Raw genomic sequence first — 21,176 nt, 5'->3', positions numbered from 1 at the left:
CGACTGCTCCCCTGGGGACGTCTCCCGAGGGCGAGGTCGGCCGGAGAGGGCCCTGGGGTGACCGAGGCGCCTATTTTTAGCCGGGCCCGAGGGCCCCCGGGAGGGAAGGCGGATTACCGCCTCCTCGACCGGCGGACGGAGGGAGCGAGTCTCCGGCGGCGTCGCTGGGCGGGAGCTGGGCCACGCTTACGCCATGCTAGAATTCAGTCCTCGGCGCTCTCTCCGGATACTTGGGGAACCGGCGCTGGCCCTCTTCCCAGTGCCTCCTCCCACCGCCCTGTGCCTGTTCCGGGGGTCACGGTGAGGGCGGTTGGGGATGAGAAGGCTGCGTGAGGGGAGAGTTTGGAAAAAAATCTGTGGACCGCCCTCGAGACGGGGTAAGTTATCCCTTCCTCTCCCTGAGGGGTGTGTCTTCCTTACTGATTTCCCCTCCCCCCTTCAGTTTCCAACAATGAGATTTTTGGCATTGGGGACCTCGGCAGAAAACCAGATTGGCAGCCTAGATGTCTTTCGGTAAACAGCCCCGCACGTTGGTCATAAAGGAGCATGTGTGCACCTGAGACCGGTATCCTAAATCTCGTTAAGTTGAAGAGTGGGCTGTTTAATCTTAGCCATTTTTTTTTTTTTTTTCCTGGAAGTAAGGAGGAGTCTAAATTTGTATTTGGGCCTATACCAGAAAATGATCCTTAACAGGTATCTGAATAAACATTGCTCGAAAAACTACAGTTGAAGTTAACTTCAGAGTTGTGGGTGTTTTCTTTTAAGATGCTTTGAAAAATGTAGACACCCATAGCCTGCTACAGATAAACACCATGGGGTGAACTAAACACTCTGAGTTGTGTAGGAATTGACTTAAAGTTTGAATTCTTGCTAAATTAGGTTGCACTTATTCTCCTTACCTCACCTAGCGGGCGCATGGCAACACTGTCTCCATGTGTTGGCTAAAACAGTTGCTGATGAGACTGGAATGATGCCCCCAAGAATAACACTGGAGCATTCTTGAGTTGATCCGTATTTTGCTTTGACATGCCTCGCTATAGATTTTCATATTTAATGTGTTCTCTGACAAACGAGGCTTCCCCTACCCCAGTTAGTTCAAGGATCTAGCAAGATATAGCTGGGCTTATTGTTTGTAGCTTCTAAGAACAATTTATTTCCCCTCTCTGCTGTAATGTTGAATTAGAAATGTCTCTTCTAATTTTGTAGCATCAGCAGTTATAACAGTACTCCATCAGGTGTGCTTAGAGAATAAGATGTTCTATTTACTTTACTTTTCTGAGACTTATACTGAAACTTAATATAACAAAGATTAATGAAAAATTTTCTTAAATGTGTTAAGCACTTTAAAATTATAAAGGATATTAAATATTATAAAACCCTTTCTCAGTGGCTCAGGGTCAACGTTATAAAGCCATTAATACATGATTTTATTTCCAATTTAATTTTTTTCTTAGTATCAGTAGTCTTTTCTGCTTGATGTATTTTCTTGGGTCTGAACCTAAGCCTCCCAGTTTATAGACTTCAGTCTGCTTTTAGTAGGAAGAACATTTCAATAATTCGGTGGTAAATAACAGTCTCTAGCTTTTTAAAAGGACTTAAGAAGTGAAGGCTTTTTTTGAGGCTTAACTTCTAAAAGACCCTGTTGGGATTGTTACTGTTGGGAAGTTCTTAACTTGAATTTTACTTAAAATATATTTAATATGTATTTTTAATTGCGTGCTTATTATATATTTTTTGCAGCAAAGGAAATTTTAATCTAAAAGATCTCACAATACTTAAAAAATTTAAATATTAATAAAAATTAAATATAATGGCTCCAGGAAGGTTTTAGGTTTCCTAGGGATCTGACTTAATATGTAATAAGGAAATGTTGAGAGACCATACTTTACAAAAACATTGAAATATTTGAGGATAACATTTTTAAAACTCATTCTGTGTACCGTTTTTAGTTACTTTGAAGGAAAATGCAGAGTATACTTAGAAGCTAGAAGCAATAACTTTTTTTTAGAAATGGCATTGGTGATTACTTTTATGCATAAATAGTTTTATTTCATCCTCTTTCAGTTTTGTGAACATGACTTTGGGTGTTCTGCTCAAAAATGTAGTTTATGTGCAAATCACAGTGAAAATGTTGGTTTGGATAAGAGCGTAAGCTATGCTATAAACAAAATTAAACAGAAAGGGAAAAAACTATAAGTGCCATGAGCTAAGGAGTTTAATTAACTTAACCTTCTGTATTTGAGCTCTAGAAAAAGTAATGACAATTTATAACTGTTTGCATGCCGGGCTGTTGAATTGGTGTTTAAATGTTTTTACGGTCTTTGAGAGATATGGTAGTGTAAACCATTTAAGCTTTTTTTCTCTTTTAATGTGATAGCTTATTAATTGATTTTATGTTAAAAAGATAAAATAGGCAAAATATGCTTTTACTACTAAAAATATTTTTAGTAGAGACTCCCGTAGGAATTATAGTATTCCTAGGAAATGTGTAAGAAATGTTCAACTCCTTTTTTAAAAAAGTATAATTTAGTACTTTATGTATCATCTTTACTACAGGCTGATTAAGAATTTTTTATCTTAAATCTAGGTTCAGCAAAGTGATTTGTATACTAAGTGGAACTTAATATTTTACACTCCCCTCCTTCCAGGACCTTGCTTTTTGGGTTTCTGTCTTTACTAAATTGCTTTACTCATTCTGTCTTTGAGTTGTCTTCTCTTGAAGTTGAAGTGCTTAGTCCTTGGTTCAGTTTTCTTTTTATACTTCTCTGGTGATCTCATCCTGTGTCATGGCTTTAAATACCTATATATACTGATGGGTCTCGTATTTATGTCTTCGGTCCTGTACAGACTTCCCTCCTGTACTCCAGACAACCAGTTCCACATTTCCCACTTGGATGTTAGATAGTCAACTCAAACTAAACTTCCATGTTCCTCTTTAAACCTGCCTCAGGTGTAGTCTCATTTGATGACATCTCATTTGATGTCAGCTCCATCTAACATTCAGGCAGTAAAATATGTTGTAGTATCTTTCACACTTGGCATTCTTGGCTGTCTTATCTTGAAAATATATCAGAATCAAATCACTTCGTGCCGTCTCTACTGCTCACTAGGCTGGTCTGAGCCATTCTTACCTCTTGCCTAAATTTCTGCAGTTAGCCTCCTAACTGGTTTCCCTGTTTCTATCCTAGCTCTCTACAGTCTTTTTCAGCATGACAGCCAGATCATATCACTTCTCTCTTCAAAACCCTGCTGCGACTTCCCATATGCAGAGTAAAAGCCCAAGTCCTTATGGGCCTAGAGGGCCTTCCAGAAGCCAGGTATTCCTACTCTCCCCATCCCTCCATTACCTCTCAATTTAACTACCACTCTGTTCCCCTGCTTATTTCTCTCTATCCACACTAGCTTTCTTAGGGTCTTTAAACTGTTTGTTGCCCAGTCCTTTGATCACTTTTTCCCCAAGGTGTTTTCATGGCCGACTCCCGTCTCCTTCAAATATTTGCTCTTCAGATGTTTTCCAAAAGGTCTACCTTACTACTTTACTATTTTATTTAAATCTTCACTTCCTCACTTGTGATCCGTACCCTGATCTGTTTTCTCCATAGCACTTGTCATTTTCTGACAAATTATATAATTTCTTTGTTAATTGTTCATTGTTTCTTCTCTCTGCCCCCAAACACACACTGTACTGTAACCTCTATGAAGTCGTCTTTTTTTTTTTTTTTTTTAAATTGATAGATCCTAAGGATTTAGGGCAATGTTTGGCCCATAGCGTGTGCTCAATAAAGATTTATTAAATATTTATAATAAATGAATTAAATCCTTATCCTGTAGTTTATTACTGTGATGGATACCTCATTCTTGGACACATGTAGTTTTCAGTTTGTTCCTTTCCTAGGAACAGTCAGGGAGGAGGAAAAAAGTGGCGGGGAGTTTTTGGGGACCCCTTGGTGGTAGGAGTGTTACAGTGTGGTGGAGACCTCACTAGCCCCATGTATTAGAACCATTGATTAGGTAATTCAAAAGTTAGTTAAAGCAAGAACTCAAAGTATCTGTACATCTTAAGTGTTTTATTTTAGCTTAAAACATTTTTATTTGCCTTTTATTTGGATCAATATCTTGTCTTCGAGTAGGGGTTTCCTGATCTTTTTCTAGAAATCATACCCTAAAAGCATTATTGTTGATTTCTAGTATTGGTTTCTTTCAAGTGGAATAAAAATGTAGGCATTGGGAAACTTTCCAAGTTCAGAGTCATTCTAGATTTTTCCAGTCCTTCATCAAGGCCTTCCAAAGGATTTAACTTAGTTTTCATAGAAATAACAGCTTTTGTCTTTATATTCTCATATTTAATGGATTTATAGAAATAAACACGGACACAAGATAGTAGGCTGTTAGCCAGAAGCATTTCTTTAGTTCCCAAGAAGTTTTCAGTCTCTGTTCTGTGTATGTGCATTGTGAGTTACTGCCCTGTGATCTTGTAGGCATTGCTTAGTGGTTATTTCAGAAAGGGCCAACGCCATCACCCTACCTAAAATGCATATTCTCTATTCTTTGTCCTAGCCTTATATTTCTTCATTGCATTCTGAGTTGCTACCTAACATTATTATATATGCCTAATATGTTTGATATCTGTTTCACCTATAAGAATGTAAGTTCTGTGAGGCAGGAACTTTGTCTTGTTCACCACCATGAACTGTGTTTCTGGCACTTAGTGTTGAATTTGATGAATCAGTGAATTACTTGATATTTGAAAGTGGGACTCATTGAGCCTTCTGCTTTACTTGTCATTTGTGCTATCCTCCTCCATTAGCATGTCTAGTTGATTTACATGGAATGCCATGTAAAGTGAGATTTTTAAGAATAGAGTTTACAGGTTTACTCTTGAAAGTGAGATGGAAAACAATTTAATACACGAATTTCAGCAAAAATACTTTTGTGCTTAGTACTAATTAATCTTGTTGATCAGTAATGTAAGTGTTGTGAGTGAAGTATATACATAAATAATTTAGTGATCACATGTGTTTAGATACAGTTATCTTTGAAATAAATTTGAACAAGCCGGGCTGTACATTGAAAGCTCTTCAGTGTTCTGAATACTATGTTGCTGAACATTTAAGATGTTTCCTTCAATCTTTAATATCCACACACAGGTTGAATTCATTTATGTGCTTGTGAACTGTACTTGCTTAGTTTATTGGGAAGTCATGTTCATTTGAAATGTGCTTCATAATTATTTTACATAGTTTTCATAATCTAGTTGTCTGAGGTTGGCTGAATGTCATTTCTGTGAAGTGAATTTCTCAAGCTTGTCCTATGTCGCACTCTTTTTTCTGGGTACAGTTTTAGGTACTGTGGTATATTAATCTTTGTGGTTGGTATACTGTTGCTGATGAATGGGAATAATTTCTTAAATGGCTTCCACTTTGACCTAAAAGTCAATTGTAATTTTAAGTTTAAATTGGATCCTTTGTAAAAGTGGCTTAGTTCTTTTGTTCCTTTTTTTTTTTTTTTCCGGGAGTGGAGATTTGAAAAATTGCGTTTAGTTTTAACATGAAGAAAGTATTTCTGAGCTTGAAATTTTTGGAGCACTTTTCAAGTAAAATACATTTAAGATTAGCCTTGAAATTTTATGTAAACTATAACCCATGCAGTTACCTTGTCTGATGGGAGAAGGGGTGAAAAGAAATACTTTATGATATAAATTTAACTGTAAAATGAAAAAAGGCTGAATTCTTGTCTACTCTTCTAACGGCATTTACCTGGCATAAATAGATGAGTAATTATATTCTGTATACTTTGTTTTGTGTATAAGCTTCATTTAAGGAAAAAGACCCAGCAACGTTTAAAATAATATAAACAGTGCTGCTACGAATACCTTGCATAGGTTTATTGGTGCACTTGCATACATACATGTTTCTAGGATGCAGCTATTTAAAACTTTTTTACCACTTACAGTAAGAAATAAATTTTACATTTTGAGACTCAGTATAATATCAGATGTACACATATATAACACTTTTTTTGGGAAAATCTGTATGATGCTAGTCTGTTTCACTAAAAATAAGAATGCTAATCAAAACTCATTAAGTTGATTTTTGCTAACCCACTAATGAATTCAAATTTGCAGTTTGATCAAATGGTTTTGGACCTTATATCTAGCTAGGAGTAGAATTGCTGAATTATAGGAGAGGTACTTTTCAAGTTTACTAGGTATTGCCAAATTATTTTCCAATGCGTTGTACCAGTTTATGCCCCTCAATAGTGTATACATATGATGGCTCCACATTCTTGCCTATACTTGATATTGGCAAATACTAAAGTTAGCCTATTGGATATTAATTGATATAATGTAGGTTTCGCATTTCTGCTTACTGAGCGGAAACACCTTTTCAAGTGTTGGGTGGCCATTTTTGTTTTCTCTGGAATGGCTGTTTATTTTTCTGTTGGTTTTTCTTTTTGACTGAGAGCAGTTCTTTGTATGTTCTAAATAATTTGCTGATTATCACAAATGTGTTCTCCCACTTTGTGGCTTGTCTTTTTACTTTCTTATGGTGTCTTTGTTAATAAAAGTTAAAAATTTTAATTTAGTTGAGTTTATCATTATTTTCCTTTTATGATTTGAACTTTGTGTCCTATTTAAGAAATCTTTCCTTACCTCAAGTTTGTAAAGATATTCTTGCATGTTGTCTTATAAAGTTTTATATGGCCTTTGAGAATTCTTTCCCTGTAATTGAGTTTTGCTTCTTCTTTTTTATGCTAAAATGTGTAAATTTAGTAGCTGCTTGAAATAACTCTTTGAGTTATTGGTTTTATGCACTGTCTATACCTTGCCTTTAGAGTCATAAGAAAATAATTAGATAGGAATGTAAAATATAGAGTTATTCAGAAAACTTTGAAGTCTCTCCTCTCTCCCAACCCCCATATGACATTTAAAGAGATTTGTAAATATTTCAAAATGATGCCAGTATTTAAATTGGTTTTCTTAAGTTGTTATGGGCATTTGTTGTGAAGCAGTCTGGTTAATTATTTCCTTAAAGTAGTATCTTTTTGTTTGGTATTTTGCAGTTTCACCACAGTGCACTTGTGTGGATAAACTTCTGTGTATATAGCTAGAATTTGGTATACATTTAATTTGAGGAATCATCTTTCTTCAGTTTTGGGAGATTTTCAGCTCTTTAAATATTGCTTCTGTTATCTTCATTTTTGTTCTCTTTCCATAGACTTGTGTTGAAGTTTATCCTCTGTGTATCTTAATTACTGTTTCCTCCTTTTTCCTCTTTATTTTTCTATGCTTCATGCTAGGTGACTTCAGGACTATGTAGCCATTTACCAACATCTACTGTGTTCAATCTGGAGTTATTCTATCTATTGAGTCTATACGCCAGTATCTATAATTTTCATTTCTTAGATTTGGAATTGCTTTTTCATATATGCCTGTCTGTTTCAGTTATGTTTTATAAACTTTTTTGCTACTAATAGACTTTTCTTTTTTCTTTGACATCTTCAATTGTTCAAATTTTAAAACCTTTGTCAGACTGTTTAATAAAACTTACACCATCTGATGTGAATTTATGTTTTTATTGATTCCGCACCCCCATCAGATTTCCTGTGTTTTGGATTATTGGTTTGTTGGTTCATTTTGAGGTTTTTTTTTTTTTTTTTAAACCTTTTCTCAGTGATCATCTCCTCCCCGCTCCCTGGATTATTTATTTATTTTTTGACTGTTTTTACCTGGCCCACTGAGCCTTGAATCACAAACTAGGTCTGTTTTGGAATAATTTAAAAAAGCAAAGTGGAGAAAGTGTTTATAGTAATATGTAATCATGTACTAAGAAAGAGGGAGATGAGAATGTATATTTATATTTTGCTGATATTCACAGTAGAAGAGTATTGAATGTAATCTAAAAAATGATGATAACTTATGGAGGAGAGAAGCATAGTGTAGAAGAACACAGGTACATTCTATGCTTTGACTTTTTCTACAGAAATCTGAAAATCCCTAAAAAATCAAAAATGAAATGAAACGAATCTTAAATGTATTCATTTGGTGAACACCAGAGTGAAACTATGCCGAGTGACTTTAAAACATTGTAATTTGACCATCCATCTCCATTGGAAGAGTGTGGAGGAATGACGGCAAAAAAGGAAAATAAATTTTGAACTATTATAATTTTGGTGGTAATGTGGATGTTGTTGTTGTTCCATTCCTGTGTAATGTGTGTATTGTGATTTAAATAAAATGGGTGATTATGTTGCTATTGTTGAAAACTCAGATTTTTGGCATTGTTTAAAACAGATGTAGTTTTAAGGTCACTGAAATTAAGTAAAAACCCCATAGTGCTAAACTTGAGTATAGACATCTGTATGTACTCATGCAGTAATTTAGCTTATTTAAAATATATGCATTTTCTGTCCCTGTTGACTAAAAAAGCCTAGAAACAACGATCAGTCCAGTAGCACAAGCACTGCTGGTGCCCACATTGTGGTCTTTAAATACCTTTTCATAATGAAACTAAAGTTGTGCCCAGAATGGGCATTTTTCAAGTCTAAAGCAGGAAATGTTTGAGATGAGCCTGCATATTATCTATTTCTATGTCTAACAATATTACAAGTTTAGTAGCTTAAAACAACACACATTATACCATTGTTTCTGTGAGTTAGGAGTCTGGGCACTGCTTAACTAGGTCCTCTGCTGCAGGGTTTCTCAGAGCTGCTACTATGGTTTTGACCAGGGCTGGGGTCTTATCTCAGGCTAACCTGAGGAAAGATCTGCTTCTAAGTTCACGTGGCTATTAGCATTTAGTTCCTGTCAGCCCAGCTGAGAGTCTCAGTTTCTTGAGGGCTGTTCTTAACTCCTTGCCACATGACCTCCATAGGGAGCTTACAACATGGCAGTTTTGCTTCTTCAAATCTAGTAAATTGGAAAAGGAGTGTCCTAGTAACTTGGATTATGGTCTTATGTACACATAATCATTTGCTTCTTGTCACCTTTGCCATATTTTATTGATTAGAATCAAGTCACAAGTTTCACTCACACTTAATGGGAGGAGATTCCACAAGAGTAAGGATACCAGGAAGCAAGGACCATGGGGGCCACTCTAGAATCACAGCCTAGAACATCTTATCAGAAAGCAGTAGACTAAGCAAAAACTGTGAAGGTAGAGTATCAAAACAACCCAGGAGCCATTCTGAATAAAATCCCATTGGCTATAAAGGAGACAATTTGAATATCAATAAAGATAATAGCTAATGAATTGAAACAAATCAAACGTTTAATCTGTGAATTCATAATGATACTAAAACATTAAAAAAAAAACCTTAACTAGTTATTGCTGGACCAATTCATTATTTCGACAACTGGCACATCAATTAAAATAAGCATGTATCCTACTTACATGATTTGTATCTCAGGATAACCAAATAGGTCATGAGAGAAGTTTCTTTTTTAGATGTATTCTACCTAATAAAGAATGGTAGACTTAGAATATTATCATTTGCATTTCCTAATGTTTAATGTTCAGGCAAAGGTCATCATCATCATCTGCTAATACCACAAAGAAATATCCAAACATTAGATACATCCTTTTGGAAGTATGTCACACAAATCTGTCTTAGTCTTGCACTCAAGTCATAATCCTATATCTGATTTAGCCTTTAAATTTAACTACCAGTTTATAGGAAATAGAAAAGACAGAAGAACTTATTAAACACTATGAGGATGTCATCAGCAGAGTTCATATTGGAAATCTGCATGACCAACTACTTGGTTTTTCCAACACAAAATTCTAGGAATTGCAAGAAACTGAATAATAAGAGATATAAGATAAATGAAAGGAGACAGTTACATCAATCACAGCATAACCGAAAAAAAATTTACAAAGCAGTTGGGGAAATGTGCATACTGGCTTGATATTTGATACTAAGGAATTACCGTTAGTTTCAAATTTGCTGTTAGCATGGATATTTTTTCCTTATTCCTTTCCAGGCTCAGAGCATCTATAAAGCTATACAGCTCTAGGTAACAGGTTTGCAGCTTGATTATTTTTTGTACATTTTCCCTCTCTTGCTCTCCCTTCCTCCTTCCCACTTTCTCCTCCAATTCCCTGTCCCCTGCTTCCCCCACCAACCTTGTGCAAATTCTATTTCCATCTTCACTCCTTGGTGTCAAAAGCAGCAAACCTGGTTCTTTTCTGTTGCTGTTACCTGTAGGAGCTGAACTTCTGACCTTTGCTTACTCTAGTGCCATTATCCAGCCATTGTATCTTCCCTCCTCTTCCTTTCCTACATTCTATTTTAGGTATGGGTTACTGTTTTGAATTTTTATTATTTCTGACTCAGGGAGATGTTTATCTTAGTTTTGAATTTAACCATATCTTTTTGGTACTCTTTCATGTTTCATCCATCATTTAATGTGTTTGGAAAAGAAGCATCCTCTTTGGAAGTCTTCATCCACTTCTACCTGTTATATTCTTATTTGTTTTATTGAAGCTCATCTCAGTGTATCTTGAGTACTTTAGTGATGTGTTTCCTTCCTTTGTTGAAATCTGCCTTTTTAATTTTGTTGGGTATTCAGTTTTAGAACAAATCTGATTTTAGTATCAGACTAATTTGTTATGATTACAGTCAATTAAATCTTTAAGCCTTGGAACATTCTTATTCCTGCTAGTTGATCTCATTCATCCTATGTTTCTTTAGTCTGTTTTGGAGTATAGATATCACTTGGAGTCCAGTTAAGGCTGAATAATTTTTTTTCTTTTTCTAGGTAGGACTGGTATCCCTTGCTCTCCGAACTCTTGTTGCTTGTTTTCTCAAACTTGGGAATCTAATATACCTATCCTTTGTTTAATGACTCAAATTCATTCTTGAAAACCATGTTGCTAAGTGAAAAGCCATTACACGAAAAGTATTTCCATTGATGGAAAATTGTACTGGATTCCATTTCAACCATTTCAACCAATGAAGAGTTTATGTAGGTATAGGCAACATTTTGAAAGTAAATAAATATACTTTGAAAATAAAATGTAATGTGATAAAACGAAGTCGTATTGTATTTGCCAAAGGAAGAAGAGAAAACTTAATGTTTGTGGGGTGTAAGTCTTTGTAAAGTCTATTCTTTTTATACCATTTTCTTCACCAGTTTTAACCTTTTTTTGAGCTCGGGATTATCTTGCATTCAGCCTGCACTTAAAAGTCAAATCTTAGAACAGATAAGCACCTTCAGGGGAATAAAGGCCAAATGCAAGTCTTTTAGGCAATGTGGAAATAGAACATAGGCAGAAAAGACTATACAGAGTTGTAGGAGATAGTAGCTCTGCATCCCTCTTGCTTGGCATGTATACACAAAGCAAAATGTTCTAGGTTTATCAAAACGTGTGCAGTGCATTATTACATGTCATGTATTCCACTATGTTGAATAAATCGTTGAGTGTGTCTTTGGCTGAAATCATGTTGAAATTTAATTCTTTGTAGAGTATGTATATGTGTCTTTAGGTGAACAATCACTAATACTAAAAAGGCCATTGTTTGAAAAGTTGTACTTTTCAAGAGCCATTTTGATGAAAACCAGTTAACTGAATAATTTCATTAGGTAAGGTATGTCTATAGACTGAAATAACATGGTATCCCTCCTTATCTGAGCTAGATATTGGAATTCTACCTATTCCAGCGGGGAACGGAAAGAGCTTGGTAGCAAAGGATAAAATAAAAATCTTATTTTATGAAACATTATTTAATTTGTCTTTTGTTCTCTTTTGAGATATCTTTGTGTTCAACACATTATGAACTGGCAAGCTTGTCTTATTCTTAACCAAGTAATTGATTAAAATGTTAGTAATGTCAAGCAAAAACAGAGTCTTTTGATACGTGACTAAGATATTTTCTAAACCATTAATTGGCAACTTTGGGATATGATCATTTAACCTTTTAAATATTTCCCGATTTCTACTATTATTCATTCATGTTTAGTACTTATGTATCTTGTCTCCAAGGATAGCCTGTCTACTTTATCAGGTGTTCTGCCCAAATCAGACATTCTATAGTGTTTATTGGGTTTTCTTGACTTAATAAACCTTTTATTTACTTATTTAATTTTTAAAAAAGGAAGCATTGCAATAACTTTACAGTTAACGACTTTTGATGCTCTCAAATTTTTTAGTTACATTGTCTGGATTTATCCACAATGAATTCATCAATTTTAGTTTGACTACTTTACTACTATTTTTAGTACATGGCGGCTTTTATTTAATTTTAAACTCTTCAAGCATCTCCCAATAGTTGTAAAAGTCTTTCATAGATCTTGAAATGTAGGATCATTGCAACTGTATACTATCTGTTTAAGGCAGTATCTATCTTTGCATAGCTTTTGAGGTTGTTATGTAAACATGGTTTCTAAGCACTGTCTCCAGAGAAGGATGGTCATTGGAAAGGAACCTCTACTCTTGGCTATATTTTGTTATTTTCCCAACTTTATTACATTATAATTAACAAGTAACATTGTTTTAGTTCAAGGTATACAATGTGATGATTTGTTGTACGTATGTATTGCAGAATGATTACCAAAATAAGGTTAGTTGCATTCATCACCTCACGTAGTTACTTTTTTTTGTGTGTGTGTGTGTGGTGAGAACTTTTAAGATTACTGTTAGCAAATTTCAAGTACATAATACAGTATTGTTAACTATAGTCACCATGCTTTACATTAGATCTTCAAAACTTATTCAACTTATAATTATAAACTTGTACCCTTTGACCACCTCCACCAATACTCCCACTCCCTATTTCCTCCTGCAACCACCAGTCTACTCTCTGTATCTATGAGTTTGCATTTTTTTAGATCCTGCCTATAAGTGAGATCATGTGGTGTTTGTCTTTGATTTATTTCACTTAGCATAATACCCTCAGGATCCATCCATGTTGTTGCAAATGGCAGGATTTCCTTTTTATGGTGAAATAATATTTCATTATGTATGTTTTTGTGTGTATATATATATATATCTGTATATATAGCTGTCACATTTTCTTTATCAGTTCATACATCAGCAGACAATTTGTTTCCATGTCTTGTCTATAGTAAGTAATGCTGCAGTGAACATGGGAGTGTAGAAATCTTCTTCAAGATAGTGATTTCATTTCCATTGGATATATATACTCAAAAGTGGGATTGCTGGAATATATGGTAGTTCTATTTTTATTTTTTTGAGGACCCTCTATACTTAACCGTTTTTCACAGTGGCTGTACCAGTTTACATTCCCATCAACAGTGCTCAGGTGTTCTTTTTTCTCCAAATTCTAGCCAGCACTTGTTATATCTTGCCTTTTTAATAATAGCCATTCTAATAAGCATAAAGTGGTTTGGATTTGCATTTTCCTTATCAACGATGTTGACCACCTTTTCATATACCTGGTGGCCATTTGTATATCTTTGGAAAATGTCCATTCAGGTCCTGTGCCCATTTTTAAATCAAATTGTTTTTTTGTTTTTTTTTGTTTTTGCTATTGAATTATATATATTTTGAATTCTAACCCCTTGTTTGATACATGGTTTGCAAATATTTTTTTCCCATTTTGTAGGTTGCCTTTTCATTTTGATCTTTTTTTTTTTTTTCTTGCTGCGAAGAAACTTTTTAGCTTGATGTAGTCCTACTTTTTGATTTTTACTTTTGTTTCTTGTGCTTTTGGTATCATATCCGAAAATCTTTGCTAGGACCAATGTCAGGGAGCTTTTTTCCTGTTCTCCGCCCCCCAAGGAATTTTATGGTTTTTGATCTTAGATTTAAGTCTTTAATCCATTTTGAGTTAATTTTTGTGTGTATTGTAAAATAGGGTCCAGTTTCATTCTTTTGCATGTGGCCATTCAGTTTTCTCAACATCATTTATTGAAGAGACTGTCTTTTCTCCATAGAGTATTCTTTCTCCCTTGTCAAATATTAGTTGATGGTATATGCGTGGGTTTATTTCTGGTGTCTCAATTCTGTTCCATTGGTCTGTGCATCTGTTTTTATGACACTGTATTGTTTTGATTACTATAGCTTTGTAGTATAGTTTGAAGTCAGGAAGTATGATGCCTGCAGCTTTGTTCTTTTTTTTTTTTTTCCTCAAGATTGCTTTGGCTAGCCGTTCGGGGTCTTTTGTAGTCCCATACAAATTTTAGGATTTTTTTCTGTTTTTGTAAAAAATGCCATTGGGATTTTGACAGAAATTGTATTGATTCTATAGCTGTATGGCTTTGGATAGTATGGACATTTTACCAATACATGTGATATCTTTCCATTTGTGTCTTCTTCAATTTGTTTCATCAATGTCTTTCATTTAAAGTGTACAGATCTTTCACTTCCTTGGCTACATTATTGCTAATAATTATTTTATTGTTTCTGGTGCTGTTAAGAATGGAATTGTTTTCTTGTGGCTGTATTTTAGATTTCTGATGATTAATCACTTTTGAACCTTCTAAGTCATTTCTGTTGTCTGGAAGAAGGACTTTGGGATCACAGATTTTGAAGGTTCACTGAATAGTTTCAATTATATCAACTAGGTAATTTATAAACTAACTTTAAGAATGTGGGAATTCAGTTGGTTAAATCCCAGAGACTTGAATTTTTCTTGGAGATTGTTCTTAGTAAGATAATGTCTTTCACTGTTTTTTTTGTTTGTTTGTTTAGGTTGCTTATTGGGAATGATGTCAAAAAAATGTAGTCAACGGCCAAAAAAAAGAAAAAAGAAACCCAAACTTTTTATTTTTCTGTTGTAGGTTTAAACATTTGTTAACTTACAAAAGTTGCACTTATTTTCAATTCATGATAATTTTATCTGGACTTTTTGATTTTTATTTTTCTCATATATTTCTTTTGTAGCTTCAGGAACATTCTAGTAAAATTCATATTGTGATCAAATGCCTTTGATTTGAGTATTGGTGAACACACAGGTAGGATTGATGTGTACCGTATTTATGAAGGTTTATTTTGAAAGAAAATTCAAAGGGCTTACTGTATAAAGTTATTTATATTTTGAAGTTATGAAGTAAACCTTTTTTTCTTCCCAGGTTTTTATACTTAGTTGCCTTTTAGTCAATTAAAATTTGACAGTGCTATTCATTGAGCACTGCATTTGGGCTCACAGGTAGTAGGGAGGAGAGAATATAACAGATCAGCAAGATAGTCACTCATTTGGTATGTTAAACTTTCAGTTGTATAAAGTAAGCTTTGTATAATAAGTAAAAATATTTAGTGAATATCTTTTTAAACTATAGTTCTCAAAGTTAATTTTAGAGAAAGGTAACCACGTAAGATTGTGAATATAAAAGCAAATGCTGCTTGATTTCAATAAATGGGAATGTAAAAATTTCTTAATTTATAAAGATTCTTTAACTTTGCTGTGGTTTAATAATTTATTAACATAACTAATGTTCCAGAAAAATATGAAAATGAAAATATATAAGTAGTTTCTTTACCCTTTTTAGATCTTTCATTTGTACATATTTACAGTTTGAATATGTAAGATTTTGCCATTTATTCACAATTTTGTGTTTTGTTTAGAGTCTGTATCTCTTTGGTTTCTCTTAAATAGCAGAGGTAAGAATTTGATTGTAATGGCATTAAATGACATTAAAGTAAAAATTGAAATGTAGACAGTAGAATAGATTGTATGGTCTTAGAAAAGATGACCAGGCTTTTATTATTATTGTAGTGGTGCACTTGTAAAATACTGTGAAATTTTATCCTAATTTCTTATGGCTTTGTACTTAAAAGCTCTGATCACTGTAATTGAGGGGCCAGAAAGAGAAAATTATTTGCTTGCACTTTTTCCTGTGGCTTCCTGAAAAGTTTATTAGGAAAAAGGTCAGCTGTAATTTCTAATTAAAGAGTTTCGTAATATTGTCAATCATATTCTAGTAGGAAGAAGTTTTGCTTATTTACAAAAACTATGTTCTGGATTATTAAATTTCAAATAAAGTCTTTAAAATCTTTTTTCGCTAACATTGATTAGCTTTGTTACACATAGCCGACAGACTTTATTGCTTCTGAAAACTGAATATTCCAGTGTTTAGCTGGATTTGGAATTAATGGCCATTGTTTCTATGGAGATTTTATTCCATTGTCCTTTGGCTTCTATTGCTGAGTAATATGTAAGTCTAATTTTATTTATAGGGAATTTTGTCTATATTGCTTTTAAGAACTGCTTTGCATCTTTTGAGTTATATAGTTTTACTATTCTTATTGTTTAGATGTTTTTTCTTATTCTGTCCAGATTTTGTTGCCCTTCTGAGATTGGAAGATCCCTGTCTCGCAGCAGTTTTTGAAAATTCTTAACCGTTTTCTCATCAAATACTACTTTGTTGCTTTTCTCTCCTTGAATTTCTGTTCTCTCCTTCATGTCTATTAGTTTTTCTTACATGTTTTCCCTAAGGTATTCTTTTGTGCTGCGTTGTCAGTTTTTATCAGATTTATCTTTCTGTTTGATAATTCTTCAATTGTGTAAAATAATCAGTTCATTTAGTTTTGAATGTCTGTGAGTCTCTATATGCATATGTGTGTGGATGATCACACAAATTTAGTTTCACTAAATTTATAGTTTAATTCTTTTAGTCTCTGGTCTTTTATCTGAGTATTTTAATTTTCTGTTTGTGTGATTTTTTTTTATGCCTCTAGCAGCTGAGAAAATTATTTTTTATGGTCTCTCAAATTATTCCATTTGGAATTCTTGGGGATATAATTCCTGTTTGTATCTACCTTCTTTTGCTCATTTTTTATTTTAAGTTCATCAGCAGGAGTATATCTGCAAGTACTGTACTGTGCAGGGTAGACTGGGTAGAAAGAATTTTTTTGCAGAGGCTTTCATGGCCTTAGTGCCATTTTTTTGTTAATATTTTTGATAGAAGGGGTTAGGGGTTTTCTGGACTGGCAGAAACTATAGATGTACATCTCAGAACCATGGTTATAAAATTTTAATGAAAACTTTTGGTCTACTTTTTGGGTAGTAGGAAAAGCAAACAAGCTTTTTCTTTTTCTTATGTCATCATGGGGATTTCTTTTCTCTTAGTTTACCCTTAGCTGACTATGGAACACTTGAAAAGTCTCAGTTTTATGTACCTGTCTCATTCCCTCTTCCCCAACTTGCAGTCCAGTTTTCTGCCTTATCCTTAAATGGCCATTAACACTTTCAATTCCTATATAATCTCCCCGCCCGTCTAAGATTTCCCTTAATTTCCAGAAAAGTTGCCTGTTTTAGTGCAAAAACAGTTTCTGTTGTATTTAATTGGAAGAGTTTTTGCTCATGTTTTTAGAAATGGATTCCTTAAATTAGTTTTTAAGTCATTTTTTTAATTTATAATTTTAAAATATAATAGATTAATTTTAAATTATAAAAGTAAGATGTGTGCGTGGTGGGATAAATAAACATTCTGAAGGATATAAGGTGAAAAGTTAGGAAAAGTACCCAAAAGTCACCATAGAGTTAATGGTTTCTGGTATGTTTTTCTAGGACATGCTAAGTATATATGAGCATGACTCAGTCACATAATAGGGAATTTTTCCCTCTGTACCATTCTGCAACTTACTTTTTATGAATGTTTGATTTATTTACATTTTTTTAATGTTTTCTCATATTACACATGAAGCTTTACTATAATCTTAGTCTTTTCCCTAATCCTGGACATGGTTCTTTGTAGTTTTATAAAATTACATTGCCAACAGTGGACATTCTTGATTGTATCTTTGTATTTGTGTAATTATATTTGTAGAATAAACTACCAGAAAAGGGATTTTCTTTTGTCAAAGAGTATGCCCAATTTTCATACTTTAAAATTTTTCCTAATTTCTTTCTCAGGAGCTTGCAGTGGTTACTATTTTTCATACTCCCTGGCCCACGCTTAATTTTTTAGACAGCTTTATTGAGGTATAATTGACATATAATCAACTGCATATATTTAAAGTATACAACATAGTACGTTTTGACACACGTGTACACGGGTGAAACCATCGCCACAATCAAGATAATAGACATATACATCTCTTCCAAAATTTCCTCATGCCCCTTGTAATCTCATTTCCACATCTTCTTGCCCTGCTATCCTAAGTGGAAAGAGGTAGCATCTTGTTTTAATTTGCATTTCTTGAATGTGACTGAAATTGCATTTAAAGAAATACATTTATTGGATATCTTTTTTGCCTCTGGGAACCTTCTAAACATGTCCTTTAACCATTTTCCTCTTAGGTTCATCTTTTTCTCACATTTTAAGTGATATTTGTAAGTTAAGTCAACCACCTTTGTCATTTTTTTAGCTTAATTGTTTTTCGCCATAAATTAAAAGTTTCTGTCATATTTCCCAGTGTCTTCCTTTATGACTCTGGGTTTTTTACACGAGACAGAAAAACCTTTATAAGGCAAGATTATTTTTAAATGCAAAGAAATACACTTGTGTCTTCCAGTTCTTTCATGGTTTAGCTTTTTATCCTTTAAAAATTTTCATCCTTGTATAAATGAGACAGAGGCTTAACCTTGTTCTCGTCCCTTCCCCCCCACCCCATGGCTATCATTTGTGTCAGTACTACTTCTTAAATAATCTGGTGGTTTTGTTTTTAACTAATTGATTTGAAATAGCCTGTTGATTATATACTAACAGTTTCATAAGTATCTGGGGCTATTTCTACTGTATTTATTTGGCTGCTCTTGGGTAAGTTTTTAAAATTCTTGTTTCATAAGTGAAGCTATTCATTAGTTTCCTTAGAGTCTTTTTGGATAGTATTTGACAGACTCGTCATTTCCATTTCATATTTAGTTTGTGACATGATGTTTTTAATCATTGTGTCTTTTCTGAGAATAGGCAAAAATAAATATAATATTTTATTTTAATATTCATTGTTGAGTGACCTAAGGAGATGCACCTAAGAGTTATTTTAGCAGCCTGTTATTTTCAACTTTAACACCCTAATTAAACTTTCCTAAGGGATGATAGGTTTTGAAGTAGGTTTTTTGTTTGGTGGTAAATTTAACTGATACCAGACATCAGTTATTGGGACTACCTTGTAGTGGGATTGGACATACTTGTTAAGATTAGGGCACATGAAGGGCCACAGGGAGAAGTTACAGGGAGATGAGATTTTAGATCAGAACTAGGAAGACTGATGTAACATCTTTTTAAAGATATAAAAGGAGCTTACAGGAGGTGCACATCCCTGGTTTTCAAGCATAGGTTCACTAACCATTCATCTGGGTCCAATCTTTGGGTGGCTAGTTGGATTAGATGGCCCTTTTCAACCCAAAAATCTTGTTAAAAAAGAAAAGACAGGTTAAGATTGTAAATTTTAGAGGGAGAAGGTCTTCTGTACATGGTATAGTCATTTTACAATGATTATATTATTGCTATGAATTTCGTGTTCTAATTTTTAAATGATTTTAATGAGTTTTGTTCTTCAGAAACTGATTTATGTATTGATTTGAAATACTGAGTATTTAAAATGTGTTATTTTTTTGGTAGTAGATCTTTTAATTAAATTATAAGTTTGATTTCTTTACAGAATAAACTTTTAACCAGATTATCTCCTGTGTAGGTATTTTTAAATGAGTACTGTCTTTTCCTGAGAATGAACTAGTTTGGGCTTGATGGGTAAGCAGAAATCTGAAAGATATTGGTTTAACTTTCAGCAGGTACCTGTTCAGTTTCTTGGAGAACCTGTTCAAACTGATATATCTATTGTATTCAAAGGATAAAACAGTAAATTTGGTTAAAAAAATAAAGAAGTTTCATGTGTTGTAACCTGATATCTGATAGAGAAAAAAAATTTCATTAGTCATCTTTGGCATTAGTTGGATTTGTTTGAGATTGAGGTAACAGTGCTTTAGAATGGCTGTTGCTGAAATATCTTAAGGGATGTGGTAATAAGATGTGTGTCATAGTAATAAGTATGTGTTGTAGTTTAAAAGGAGAAATTGTACCACTGCTCTGAGATTTCAGTGTAGTCTCTAAAGCTAATTTTAGAAAAGCTGTTGTAATGGAGTTCCTATGCCAGGCATCTCTGTGTTTAATTTACTAGATTATCTTGTCTTTTGGTTACTTTGAATTTTTTCCCTCATAAAAGATAATTTTATGATCATATTGTGGACTCCAGGGCCATTTCCTTTTGTTGTAGCGACTGACTAGAGAATGTAAATTTAAATGAGTTTTTATATATCAGTGGCTGTTTCAGAAAGTGATTAATCTTGGTCTGTTTTTTTCATTGGTATCTTTTTCTTACTGATTTTTAGAACCAATTTAATTTTTTTTATTGCAGATATAATATGCTTGTAAACTTTTAAACATATATAACTATACAAATATGGCGAATCTATTCATTTTCTTGTATTTTCTTCAAGTGTTTTATGTTTTCTTATGTTTAAAATTTTAGATGTCTTTCTTTGATCTGAATGATTCAGCCTTTCCTCTAGTGATTTGAAATAACAGAATAAACTAAATTTTAAAAATATATTTGGATCTGCTTTAGGTTTTGAGTTCCATATTGTCTCTTCTTTTATCTTTATCACATTGCATATATTGCTCCCTCTAATAATTGTTAGACTGTCTCCTACCTCATAAATGTATATAGAGAGAATAAGTGCTTTAGGATGTTAGAAGGGGACTAGCTGTAGCCCTGGCACTTGAGCATGCAGAATTGAGGCTCAGGTTAGGTTCTTTTTCCCCTCTGGTTTATAGATGCTATATACTTGCCTCCTTAGCTAAATCAAAAGTGTGTTTAAAGTCAGTGAATCTATTTTTAAATTTAAATGGAGAATCAAAATGAACGCAGTTTATAGAGAATAGAAAAATTAACAATGTAATAATTATAAGGTGTTGTATGTGACTTCTAACACCACCTTTTCCACTCTTACTTAGAACTGTATTTCCCATTTCGTTAAGAAAATAGTAGCATTAGGAAGAGTGTTTTCACAAACTTCTGTACTATATCTACTGCCTGGGCCTCTGCCGCTGCCTTATGTTTCTATGGATATCCGCTTCCATCTAAGGCCAGTCTCTACTTTTACACCAAATTCTATTCCTTCTTGACATTTGCAGACGTTACCCCTCACTCTCTTGCATCATCAATATTTCCCTTTCTACTGATTCATATTTGTCAGCATATTAACATGTGTAATTTCTCCTGTCTTTAAAAACTAGACTTTGAAACTGTCTATTCCCTTTTCTACTCAGA

The 21,176-nt window shown here is 33.7% G+C and overlaps 1 protein-coding gene across 4 annotated transcripts in view; it reads left to right on the top strand.

Annotated features, from left to right (window-relative positions):
• Window positions 1-217: 217 nt before the first annotated feature.
• The window catches only part of KTN1 (kinectin 1), an 88,407-nt gene continuing 67,448 nt past the window's right edge, over window positions 218-21,176 (top strand). For 2 of the 4 annotated variants that reach the window (XM_015595971.2, XM_015595969.2), the window contains exon 1: window positions 218-377. The gene's annotated coding sequence lies outside the window, so the exon portion shown is untranslated. The remainder of the gene's footprint in view (window positions 378-21,176) is intronic. The other 2 variants (XM_015595972.2, XM_015595970.2) reach the window with 1 other exon arrangement.

Source organism: Pteropus alecto, unplaced genomic scaffold (assembly GCF_000325575.1).
Source record: "Pteropus alecto unplaced genomic scaffold, ASM32557v1 scaffold86, whole genome shotgun sequence".
NCBI lineage: Eukaryota > Metazoa > Chordata > Mammalia > Chiroptera > Pteropodidae > Pteropus > Pteropus alecto.
The sequence above is the reverse complement of the archived record's forward strand: the minus strand, read 5'-3'. Positions and strand labels throughout refer to the sequence as shown.